This window comes from Aquarana catesbeiana, linkage group LG06 (assembly GCF_042186555.1).
Source record: "Aquarana catesbeiana isolate 2022-GZ linkage group LG06, ASM4218655v1, whole genome shotgun sequence".
Lineage (NCBI taxonomy): Eukaryota > Metazoa > Chordata > Amphibia > Anura > Ranidae > Aquarana > Aquarana catesbeiana.
Window position 1 is genome coordinate 125898770 of NC_133329.1, and position 12595 is coordinate 125911364.

General features: G+C 45.5%; 1 protein-coding gene across 3 annotated transcripts in view; it reads left to right on the forward strand.

Annotated features, from left to right (window-relative positions):
* The first annotated feature begins 4682 nt into the window (after window positions 1–4682).
* Window positions 4683–12595, forward strand: part of IL21R (interleukin 21 receptor) — a 77444-nt gene continuing 69531 nt past the window's right edge. The window contains exon 1 of one of the 3 annotated variants that reach the window (XM_073636767.1): window positions 4683–4829. The gene's annotated coding sequence lies outside the window, so the exon portion shown is untranslated. Of the gene's footprint in view, window positions 4830–5715; window positions 5981–12595 lie in introns of those variants that run through there. The other 2 variants (XM_073636768.1, XM_073636769.1) reach the window with 2 other exon arrangements.

A 12595-nucleotide genomic window follows, 5' to 3' on the forward strand; every position in this document is an offset into this window, starting at 1 on the left:
TTTTATAAGATTACCCAATCACGACATTTTCTGCACTCAACACATTTCTGTCAGGGTCAGCTAAAACAAACACAAGCAGTAAATGTCCACAAAGAATTTCTTTTGGTTGTTTTTTATTTGAAAAAGGTGTCACAGATTGTCTGGCATATTGATAGCCCCCCTACCCGCAAAGAACTCCAGGTAGCGTAACCGGACATCACGGGAATTCAGGGAGGGCAAGCCAGGACGGCCACTTTCAAGCGCCGTCAGTGTTGATGGATTTGGGATTCCGGCCTCAGGCCCAACTGAGCCAGCATAGTTGGCTGAATGTTTTCTTAAAAAATTATGGAGAACACAGCAGGCAAGTATTATATGGTTCAGTTTATACTCCGCCATATGGATGGGTGTCAGAAATAATCGGAACCGGCTGGCCAGGATTCAAAATGTGTTCTCCACCACTCTTCGGGCTCTGGCCAGCCAGTAATTAAAAACCCTCTGTTCCGGGGTGAGGGTCCTCATTGGGAATGGCCGCATCAGGTGGTCCCCCAGCGCAAATGCTTCATCAGCAACGAACACAAATGGGAGACCTTCAACATTGTCCTCTGGAGGTGGCAAGTCCAAGCTGCCATTCTGGAGACGCCTGTAGAACTCCGTCTGGGCGATGACTCCACCATCGGACATCCGGCCATTCTTCCCCACGTCCACATACAAGAACTCGTAATTAGCCGACACCACTGCCAACATCACTATACTATTAAACCCCTTGTAATTATAATAGTACGACCCCGAGTTGGGTGGTGGGACGATGTGGACGTGTTTCCCATCAATTGCCCCTCCGCAGTTAGGAAAGTCCCACCGCTGGGCAAAGTGGGAGGCCACAGTCTGCCATTCCTGTGGCGTTGAAGGAAACTGTTGATGAAAAAACAATAAACATTACTATTTTTTCAAAGATACATGGCAAGCAGATTATACACAAACATTATGGGGCAACCTCCAGATAGCATTTACTAAGGGGAATTTAACAACAACAAAGTATAAGGTACACCTATCATATTCCCCCTCCCCCCCTCTCATGGGCCATTTCTAACATTATAGGGGGGGGGAACTCTTGGACAGGTAACCCTCTTCACTTCATTAAGAGATGAATGCCTAAATACAGGGTATTACTTGGAACAGCCCCTCCTTAGTTACACTATTGGCAGACCACTGGACAGGTAAGAAGTGTCATAATACAAAGATATAAATACACACTGTACACATTTGAGCACATTTGAACATTCTGATATTACCTATCAAGATAATAATAGGATACAAAAACTTTAAACAGTACCATTGGAAAGTATACAGGCAGGCCCTTGCACTACATGCTTTGGGGAATTCATCCATAAATCTGACCAGTAAAGAGGTGGGTATAGTGTGTATGGGTTTGGCAAAGTCAGCAGATAGATGATTGAGGATAGAGAATTGGGATCAGCTGACTTAGCAGTTGGGGGAGGGAGGGTTACAAAAAATTTGGGGACACCACAAAAAAAACCCTCTGGCACTCTGCCTGAATTTAAATCAAAAATAACATTTCCAAACATTTTAGGGGGTGTTTGGGGTAAAGCACTACTATGGAGCTGATAAAATACATTGTTAAGTGACTACATGAGGTGAATATAGGCCAGGAGACACCATGCTGGGGAGGTTATTGAAGAGCAAATATGTATGAAGGACATAAAATAATAATTACATAAAAATCCAGCATGCATGAGAACAAAGGGGACATTCACAGCATATTACAATCATGGTAATTAGGGAATGAGGGAAGAAATACAATATATTAGCAAACATTCAATACAATAAAATGTGATATAAAAGGATAAAAATCTTACCTTCATATACTCCTTCTGCAGGACCTGTATGATGGCAGAACAGGTCTCTGGGATAATGATCCCCAGAGCCTGGGGGGAGATGCCTGTTGAGAACTTGAGGTCCTGCAGGCTTCTCCCTGTGGCCAAATACCGCAAGGTAGCGACCAACCTCTGCTCCGGAGTGATGGCTTGCCTCATGCAGGTATCCTGCCTGCTAATATAGGGGGTCAGCGAAGCCAACAAACGGTGAAATACGGGGTCCGTCATCCTGAGAAAGTTCCTGAAATTATCAGGATTATTCTCACGGATCTCACGGAGCAAAGGCATATGACAGAACTGGTCACGCTGAAGCAACCAATTCTTGGTCCATGAACTCCTCCCCACCCTGTTCATGGACTGGACTTGTGTCAAGGTCAGGACCCCAACACCAAGCCCCCGCACAGCACGAACTCTACGAGGAGTACGCATACGAAACATGGCTAGAAAACGGTCAGCTGCTCAGAACGAAGTAACAGAACGCACTGAAGAACAGCAAGGCCTGTGAAGAGCAACCTGAAAACCAGTAACAAACGAACAAGAATACAATGACTACTTAAAGTCACGCGGAACTTGCTGCACGCACTGAAGAGCAGATACAAACCCACAAGCACAAACTGAACGGCAGAAAACGATCTGAAAGCCACGAGTCTGAAAAAGTGCGAATCGTCTCTCACCAAACTTTTACTAACACGAAATTAGCAAAAGGAGCCCAAAGGGTGCCGCGCTTGGTTCTGAACTGGCCTTTTCTAGTCTCGTCGTACATGGTGTACGTGACCGCGTGGTTGTCGATCGGAAATTCCGACAACTTTGTGCGACCGTGTGTAGGCAAAACAAGTTTGAGCCAACATCCGTCGGAAAAAATCCTAGGATTTTGTTGTCGGAATGTCCGAACAAAGTCCGACCGCGTGTACGGGGCATAACTCTGAACAGGTAACCCGTAAACATTTTTAAATCATTGTCTATGGAGATTTGTAGGTACCATAGTTTGTCACCATTCCACGAGTGTGCGCAATTTTAAAGTATTGTTAGGTATCTATTTACTCAGCTTAACATCATCTTTCACATTATACAAAACAATTGCGGTAAATATTGTCGTTTTTTTTTTATTCATTAAAGAAGAAGTAAAGTCTAATTTTTTCTTCTTCTGACCTGCAAATGTAAAAGCATAATGTGCTAGTATGCATCACATACTAGCACATTATGTTACACTTACCTGCAAACGAAGCCCTCATCGTCCCCGCTGGAGGCTGCATCCATCTTCACCCATCTTCCTTCCGGGTCTGCAGACTCCAGCTGTGAGACTGCCTGGAGTCGGGTGGCGTCACTTGTAGGCAAGAGACGCCAGACCATGACACTCCCACCATGCTTGACTTTAGGCAAGACACACTTGTCTTTGTACTCCTCACCTGGTTGCCCCCACACACGCTTGACACCATCTGAACCAAATAAGTTTATCTTGGTCTCATCAGACAACAATACGTGGTTACAGTAATCCATGTCCTTAGTCTGCTTGTCTTCAGCAAACTGTTTGCAGGCTTTTTTGTGCATCATTTTTAGAAGAGGCTTTCTTCTGGGACGATAGTCATGCAGAACAATTTCATGCAGTGTGCCCCTTCAACCTCTGCAGCAATTCTGGCAGCACTCATACGTCTATTTCCCAAAGACAACCTCTGTATATGACGCTGAGCACGTACACTCAACTTTTTTGGTCGACCATGACAAGGCCTGTTCTAAGTGGAACCTGTTAATGTGTTAACCCGCTGTATGGTCTTGGACACCGTGCTGCAGCTCAGTTTCAGGGTCTTGGCAATCTTCTTATAGCCTAGGCCATCTTTTTGTAGAGCAACAATTCTTTTTTTTAGATCCTCAGAGAGTTCTTTGCCATGAGGTGCCATGAGGTCACACTAATGATTCACATGACACCGGGGAAGGAAAATGGCCAATTTGGCCCAGTTTGGACATTTTCACTTAGGGGTGTACTCACTTTTGTTGCCAGCAGTTTAGACATGAATGGCTGTGTGTTGAGTTATTTTGAGGGGACAGCAAATTTACACTGTTATGCCCCGTACACACGGTCGGATTTTCCGAAGGAAAATGTGTGATAGGACCTTGTTGTCGGAAATTCCGACCGTGTGTGGGCTCCATCACACATTTTCCATCGGATTTTCCGACACACAAAGTTTGAGAGCTTGCTATAAAATTTTCCGACAACAAAATCCATTGTCGGAATTTCCGATCGTGTGTACACAAATCCGACGCACAAAGTGCCACGCATGCTCAGAATAAATAAAGAGATGAAAGCTATTGGCTACTGCCCCGTTTAGAGTCCCGACATACGTGTTTTACGTCACCGCGTTCAGAACGATCGGATTTTCCGACAACTTTGTGTGACCGTGTGTATGCAAGACAAGTTTGAGCCAACATCCGTCGGAAAAAATCTTAGGATTTTGTTGTCGGAATGTCCGATCATTGTCCGACCGTGTGTACGGGGCATTATACAAGCTGTACACTCACTACTTTACATTGTATCAAAGTGTCATTTCTTCAGTGTTGTCACATGAAAAGATAGAATAAAATATTTACAAAAATGTGAGGGGTGTACTCACTTTTGTGAGATACTGTATATATAAATACGTTTTGTGTGTGTGTATATATATATATATATATATATATATATATATATATATATATATATATATACGCACACTTTTTTCACACTTTTTTTTCTCTTTCTCATTATTAATCAGCATTTAGAGCCTCATGCAAATCATTGCTTGTAAGGCTTGACTAAAGATGAAACCACACAATAGAAGCATTTCTCAATACTGTTAGAGGCTTGTGGCATCATTTACACAAAAGTGAGGACTTGATTTTTCTTTCAGTTTTTGGATGTTCTTGATGTGAAATAATCTATCTTCAGGTGACAAGATATCATGCCATGACTACTATTTACAACAGGTCAGTTATTTATTTATTTATTTATTTATTTATTTATTTATTTATGTTTTGCTTTTTAATTTTACCTATATAAAATAGACAAGTGCAGTTAAAAAAAGTAATAAGAGAAACATAGAAGTTCCTATTGCCGACCTCTCCTAATACTGACTGTCATGCTGAATCCCAGGTGTAAACACAGGAGAGAGTGATTCACTGAATCTCTGATCTCAAACAAGAATTTAGATGAGGACTGCTGACTTTCCTCTGACTTTCCCAACCTGTGTACATGTTTCTGGTCAGTGACTTTTAAATATTAAGTATTACAGCCAAAGAATCATTACAGCAGCCAGCAATCAGCATTTTTAGAAGGGAATCTTCAACAGTAGCCCCCTTATTTAACAGAAGACATTTCCTTTAACATATTATTTGTAATATTCATGTTTCTTGCAGTGTTGCTTTTTAGACATATTTTGCAAAAGCAATATTTTACTGTTTTTTTACATTTTTTTAAATTTCTTTCTAATGTTGCTTTTTTTTATTTTAATCACCCAAAAAAAATATTACACTGTTTTGACTTAGTAAATGTCATTGTTTTTACTAAAGCTTGAATCACTATTTTATTGAAATAGTTATTTTTTATTTTATATTTTTATACTATTATTTATTTTTATCTGGATGCAGTTTAGTGAATGTATTATTTTATCAGTGTGGCAAATTTTAATTTTAACTCTTTACTTTAGTGACAATTTACACAAAGTACACATAGCAAGCATCAGTACAATAGGTCTGGTCTTGACTAGATGGGTAAAACATAGAATGAGGTGTGGCTTACCAAAGTGAAGATGTTCCATAAGAGAAAAAGTCAACAGTAATTGGTAAAACCGAGCTAGTGAATTTGCTGAAAGCAGTATGACTGTAAAGTTTTGTAAATAAAAGTAAAAAGAACGTAGGTCGCAGACGGGAAGGGGAATCCAATTTCCCGCCAAAACGGTTGCATGTTTTCACAGAGAAAAGAAAAGAGATACAGGGGCACAAGAAGGAAAGCGAAAGGAGCAAAGTGAAATAGGGGAAGTATTAGGGGTGAGTAGGCAGCAAACGTTCCTTCCCATAGCCATTATATTTTGGCTTATACAAGACTAGATGTGAGGAGCTCCTGGTAACCCTCAGAGAAGGTAAACTAATTCCAGTAAACCCATGTCTAGATTTTTGTTTTCTCATGGATGAGGTAAGGTCTTCCACGCTCATTATATCATTCACCAAATGTTTCCACTGAGACACCGTGTGGGGGACAGAGATTTCCATTGTGCCATTGTACATGCCTTGGCTACGTTGAGGAGGTTTCTCACCAGGTGGTACGTTCTTTGGACAGCAAGCTGAGGTGTCGGAGGCATGCAACTGGGTTCTGTTCTAGGGACAGATCAGTGAGATTGTGAATCAAGGCACAGACATCTCGAGAGAAGGGGTGGATCCGCGGACATGTACAAAAATTGAGAAATTGTACCCCTAGCCATGCCACACCTCCAACAGTCAGAACCAACATCTGGCAATATGCACTCAAGCCTTAACGAGATGGGGGACTTGTGTGTAAATAGAGTAAGAACTCTCTTTGTTCAGGTTTCAGGTGTAGAGCCAAATCTTTTTCCCATCCATCAAGGAAAGAGGAGACATAATTCTCTGGAGGAAAAGTCAATGTGGCATATGCCATGAAGAGGCCATGTCTAGGAGGCATGGTTGAGATGCAATTGTGTGACCATTTATCTTTGTTATCATATAACATATAGGTAATATAATAATACTGTAAAGGATAAGTTCACCTTTGTAAAGAAAAATATAAATGGCTATCTTTTTGCAGGAAAAAAATGTGCATTTTTCTTTTTTTTTTACTTAGAGCCAGGAAAGTATTGCTATGACCCGCATGCTTGGCCAATCACAGCGCTGTCTATACAGAGAGCTGTAATTGGCCAAAGCCACTGTGGCTTTCGCCAATTATGGCTCAGGGGGTTTGGTACACGCCTCACACTATATAAGTCCGCCTGCATGGCGGCCTTGTGTAGTGTGTTGCGGTGGCAGCGGAGCGATAGACAGAGAGACAGTGTCATTTGATTTAAGTTAGATAGAGTCAGGCGAGTCAGTTAGCTGCACTTACAGTGTATTGTGTATATACAGTATATGCATCCTAGGTGTTGTGTGTGTGTATATATATATATATATATATATATATATATATACACACACTGTATTCAGTTTAGTTAGATCCATTCCTGTTATTCTCTTCCTACTGACAAGCAGGCAGGTGTTTTTACAGTATTTACAGCTACCTGAAGAAAATTGCTGGTGTTCTTCTGATCATATTAGTCCTATTAGCTACAGTATTTACAGTTAGTGTAGTGCATCCTCTGCACAGTGTGCACCTAAAGCTACTTGAAGAAAATTGGTGGTGTTCTTCTGATCCTATTAGTATCGCAGGCAGCTGCAGTATTTACAGTTAGTGTAGTGTGTCCTCTGCACAGTGTGCACCTAAAGCTACCTGAAGAAAATTGGTGGTGTTCTTCTGATCTTATTAGTACCACAGGCAGCTGCAGTATTTACAGTTAGTGTAGTGCGTCCTCTGCATAGTGTGCACCTAAAGCTACCTGAAGAAAATTGGTGGTGTTCTTCTGATCCTATTAGTACTGCAGGCAGCTGCAGTATTTACAGTTAGTGTACTGCATCCTCTGCACAGTGTGCACCTAAAGCTACCTGGAGACAATTGTTGTTGTTCTATTCCTATTAATACCACAGGCAGGCAGCTGCAGTATTTACAGTTAGTGTACTGCGTCCTCTGCACAGTGTGCACCTAAAGCTACCTGAAGACAATTGCTGTTGTTCTGATCCTATTAATACCACAGGCAGGCAGCTACAGTATTTACAGTTAGTGTACTGTGTCCTCTGCACAGTATGCACCTAAAGCTACCTGAAGAAAATTGGTGGTGTTCTTTTGATCCTATTAGTACCGCAGGCAGCTGCAGTATTTACAGTTAGTTTACTGCGTCCTCTGCACAGTGTGCACCTAAAGCTACCTGAAGACAATTGCTGTTGTTCTGATCCTATTAATACCACAGCCAGGCAGCTGCAGTATTTACAGTTAGTGTACTGTGTCCTCTGCACAGTGTGCACCTAAAGCTACCTGAAGAAAATTGGTGGTGTTCTTCTGATCCTATTAGTACCACAGGCAGGCAGCTGCAGTATTTACAGTTAGTGTATTGCTTCCTCTGCACAGTGTGCGCCTAAAGCTACCTGAAGACAATTGCTGTTGTTCTGATCCTATTAATACCACAGGCAGGCAGCTACAGTATTTACAGTTAGTGTACTGTGTCCTCTGCACAGTGTGCACCTAAAGCTACCTGAAGAAAATAGGTGGTGTTCTTCTGATCCTATTTGTACCACAGGCAGGCAGCTGCAGTATTTACAGTTAGTGTATTGCTTCCTCTGCACTGTGTGCGCCTAAAGCTGCCTGAAGACAATTGCTGTTGTTCTGATACTATTAATACCACAGGCAGGCAGCTGCAGTATTTACAGTTAGTGTATTGTGTCCTCTGCACAGTGTGCACCTAAAGCTACCTGAAGACAATTGCTGGTGTTCTCATACTAATAATACTACAGGCAGGCAGTTGATTCTGCTAGCTGCAGTATCAGTATATATATACATACCAGCTTTGTGCAGCTACATCTCACTGCAGGCCATTAGTATGTCTGGAAGGCCAACAAGGAGAGGCAGACAGTCACAAGCCAATAAAAGAGGGCAAGCAGGCTCTGTGTCTAGAGGCAACAGTGCTGGTCGTGGAGACGGTGCATCCTCATCAGCATGTGGCCATGGGACACACTTGTCCTTTTTTTTGGCAGCTGGCCGTTTTGAGCTGCAACATGCGGAAGACTTTGTAGAGTGGGTGACCAAGCCGTCCTCATCCTCCTCATCCTCTCTCACCCAGGCTCAGGGTACTTTGTCTGGCAAGCAGCTGCCAACGTGGCCTCTTGCCTCGGCTCAATGGCATCAGTCACTCCTTCCCTAGCCGCATCATGTCCTCCTGAGGAGTCCCCTGAACTGTTTGACCACAGTGTTGGGTACATGCTCCAGGAGGATGCCCAGCGTTTTGAAGGCTCTGATGATGGTACCCAGCTAGAGGAAGGCAGTAACGTGAGCCCAGAGAGAGGGGGTGCCCAAGAAGGAAGTAAATCTGGCAGTCATGTTCCCCTAGCTGCAGCATACTGCCAGCTTTGCTCCAGTGATGAGGAGGGAGGGGATGATGAGGTCACTGACTCCACGTGGCTGCCTGATAGGAGAGAGGAGGAGGAGGAGACACATCTCCAATGAGGCAGGATGCCCTCCAGGGGACGGCTTAAGGGCAGCACACAGACTGCATCAGACCGCAGAGCTCTGTGTGTGCAGGGCGCTGCTGTCTCTGTGCGTTATTCCAAAGGTTTTTTGGTGTGGGCCTTTTTTGAGACGAGTTCATCAGATCCGACCGCTGCTATTTGCAACATATGTCTCAAGCGTATCTCGCGTGGCCAAAACATCACCCGCTTGGGCACCACATGCTTGACCAGACATATGTCGACCTGCCATGCAGTTTGTTGGCAAGCATACCTAAAAGACCCACACCAAAGAACAAAGCGGACCTCTCCTTGCTCCTCATCAGCTGGGATCTCCAACCCCCCTATACCTTCAGTCCTCTCTGAAACCTACACTGAGAGGAATGAAGGTGTAGAATTAGGTGTGTCACAGCCAAGTACTTGCGGGCAATCTGCTGTTGGTACACCGATGTCAGATTGTACCAGGCAAATTTCCCTGCCCCAGCTGCTGCATCGCTGAAATACGTTTGCTCCCAGCCATCCACATGCCCAGCGGTTAAATGCTAGCTTGGCTAAATTGCTAGCACTTCAACTGCTGCCTTTTCAGTTGGTAGACTCTGCCCCCTTCCGTGAGTTTGTGAAATGTGCGGTTCCTCAGTGGCAGGTTCCCAAACGCCACTTTTTCTCACGGAAGGCGATTTCAGCTCTCTACCGGCATGTGGAAGGCAATGTCTTGGCCTTGCTGGACAGGGCGGACAGCGGTAAGGTGCATATTACCGCTGACTCATGGTCCAGCAGGCATGGACAGGGACGTTACCTATCTTTCACAGCGCACTGGGTGACTCTTCTGGCAGCTGGGAAGGATGCAGGACAGGGTGCAGTAGTGTTGGAGGTTGTTCCACCACCATGCCTCCAAAATTCTACTAGTGGTGATTCTGCCACACCTCTCTCCTCCACCCCCTCCTCTTCTTCTTCCTCCATGGCCTCTTCCTGGGCTGATTTGTCCTCGGAACCAGCGGTGCTCCGTAGGCATTCAAGGGGCTACGCAAGCACGCAGGCAAAAAGATGCCATGCGGTGCTTGAGCTGGTGTGCTTGGGGGACAGGAGCCACACTAGGGCAGAGATTCTGTCAGCTCTGCAGGGGCAGGTTCAGAGGTGGTTGACGCCACGCCAGCTTAAGGCAGGTATGGTGGTTTGCGACAATGGCACCAACCTCCTCTCCGCCCTCCGACAGGGACAACTGACCCATGTGCCCTGTTTGGGTCACGTCCTTAACTTGGTGGTGCAGCGGTTCTTGGGCAGGTAACCGGGCTTACAGGATGTCCTGAGGAAGGCCAGGAAAGTTTGTGTGCATTTCCGCAGGTCATATAATGCCAGTGCTCGGCTGGCTGACCTCCAAAAGGAATTTAACCTGCCCAAGAACCGCCTAATCTGTGACATGCCCACCAGGTGGAACTCAACATTGACCATACTGCAGTGGCTGCACACACAGCAGAGGGCCATCAATGAGTACCTATGCGACTATGGCACCAGGACAGGGTCAGGGGACCTTGTTTTTTTTTCCCACGCCAGTGGGCTATAATCAGGGATGCATGCACTGTCCTGTCACCATTTGAGGAGGCCACGAGATTGGTGAGCAGTGACAGTGCATGCATCAGTGACACTGTCCCTCTTGTCCACCTGTCCCTCTTGTCCACCTGTTGGAGCACACACTGCGTGGAATAATGGACAGGGCACTTTAGGCAGAACAGAGGGAGGAGGAGGACTTCCTTACCTCCCAAGGCCTCCAGACAGGGTTCCTGCGTGCCCGCCAATCACACAAGAAGAGGAGGAGGAGGAGGATTGTGTCAGCATGGAGGTGGAGCCTGGCACTCAGCATCAGCAACAGTCTTCTAGGGATCATTTACAGTCCAAAGAAACCCATGGAACTGTACGTGGCTGGGAGGAGGTGGTTGTGGATCATGTCGTCTTTAGTGACCCAGAGGACTCTGGACCGAATGCCTCAGCAAACCTACGCTGCATGGCCTCCCTGATCCTGCAAAGCTTGCGGAAGGATCCTCGTATTCGTGACATCAAGGGGAGGGATGATTACTGGCTGGCAACCCTCGATCCACGTTACAAGGGTAAGGTTACGGACCTTATCTTGTCTTCTCAGAGGGAGCAGATGATGAAACATCTTCGGGAGGCCTTGCAGAATGGTTTGTGCAACGCGTTTCCAGAGCCTGGGAGGTTACAATTTCCTGGTCCTCCTTGACAATGTGTTGCTGAGGCTTCGGTCAGTCACAGAAGGAGTGGTGGAGAAGGTGGCCGTCTGACCAATGCGTTCAGACAATTTTTTAGTCCGCAGCCCCAAGGTCTGATCGGTTCCAGCAACCATCGCCAGCGTCTGATTCACATGGTGCAGGATTACCTAGGGGCAAGATCAGACTTGGACGCCTTTCCCACCGAAAAAATCCTCTGGGTTACTGGGTCTTGAGGATGGATCACTGGCCAGAGCTTGCACAGTATGCAATTGAGCTACTGGCCTGTCCTGCATCCAGCGTTCTTTCGGAACGCACATTCAATGCTGCTGGAGGCTTTGCAACCGATCACAGGGTGCGCCTGTCCACCAAATCGGTCGATCGGCTGGCCTTCATAAAAATGAATCAGTCTTGGATCACCAGCTACCAAGCACCTGATGCTGATGTAAATGATTGATTTTTTTTTTTAATGTGAGATCCCTTCAAGACTGGCTATGCTGCTGCTGAGTGACTATCCTGTTATGCTGAGTCACAATCTTCTTCCTCCTCAATTTTCATGCTGATAGTTTGTAAGAACATTTTTGGTTCTGGGCACCGCCACCAGTGGCCAAGGCCCAATTTTTCTGCTCCTGTTTAAGAGGGGCGTATAATTACTATTTTTGATGCAATATTTTGCAGCAGGGCTCATTCCTGCGTTCCAACTATAGTATCTGTGAGGGGTTGCAGTGTTGTGGCACCAGCATCAGTGCCCAAGGGCCAAATTTTCAGCCCCTGTTTAACCCCTTCCCTACTGGCACACACCGATGTACGTCGGCAGAATGGCATGGTACTTACAGGTACGTCCATTTGAATTCCCCATCGTGCCATTGCGTGCGCACCGCGAGTCGGGTCGTGGGTCCCACTGACTCGATCGCCGCGGGGATACCCGCGATCGCCTCACGGAGAGGACAAACGGGGAGATGCTGATGTAAACAGCATCTCCCCTTTCTGCCTAGTGACAAGTGTCACTGATCACAGCTCCCTGTCATCGGGAGCGGTGATCAGAGTGATGACACTGCTAGCCCATCCCCCTACAGTTGGTAATCACTCCCCTAGGACATACTTAACCCCTCCTCACCCCCTAGTGGTTAACCCCTTCACTGCCAGTGTCATTTACACAGTAATCAGTGCATTTTTAATCGCACTGATCGCTGTATAAATGACAATGGTCCCAAAAAT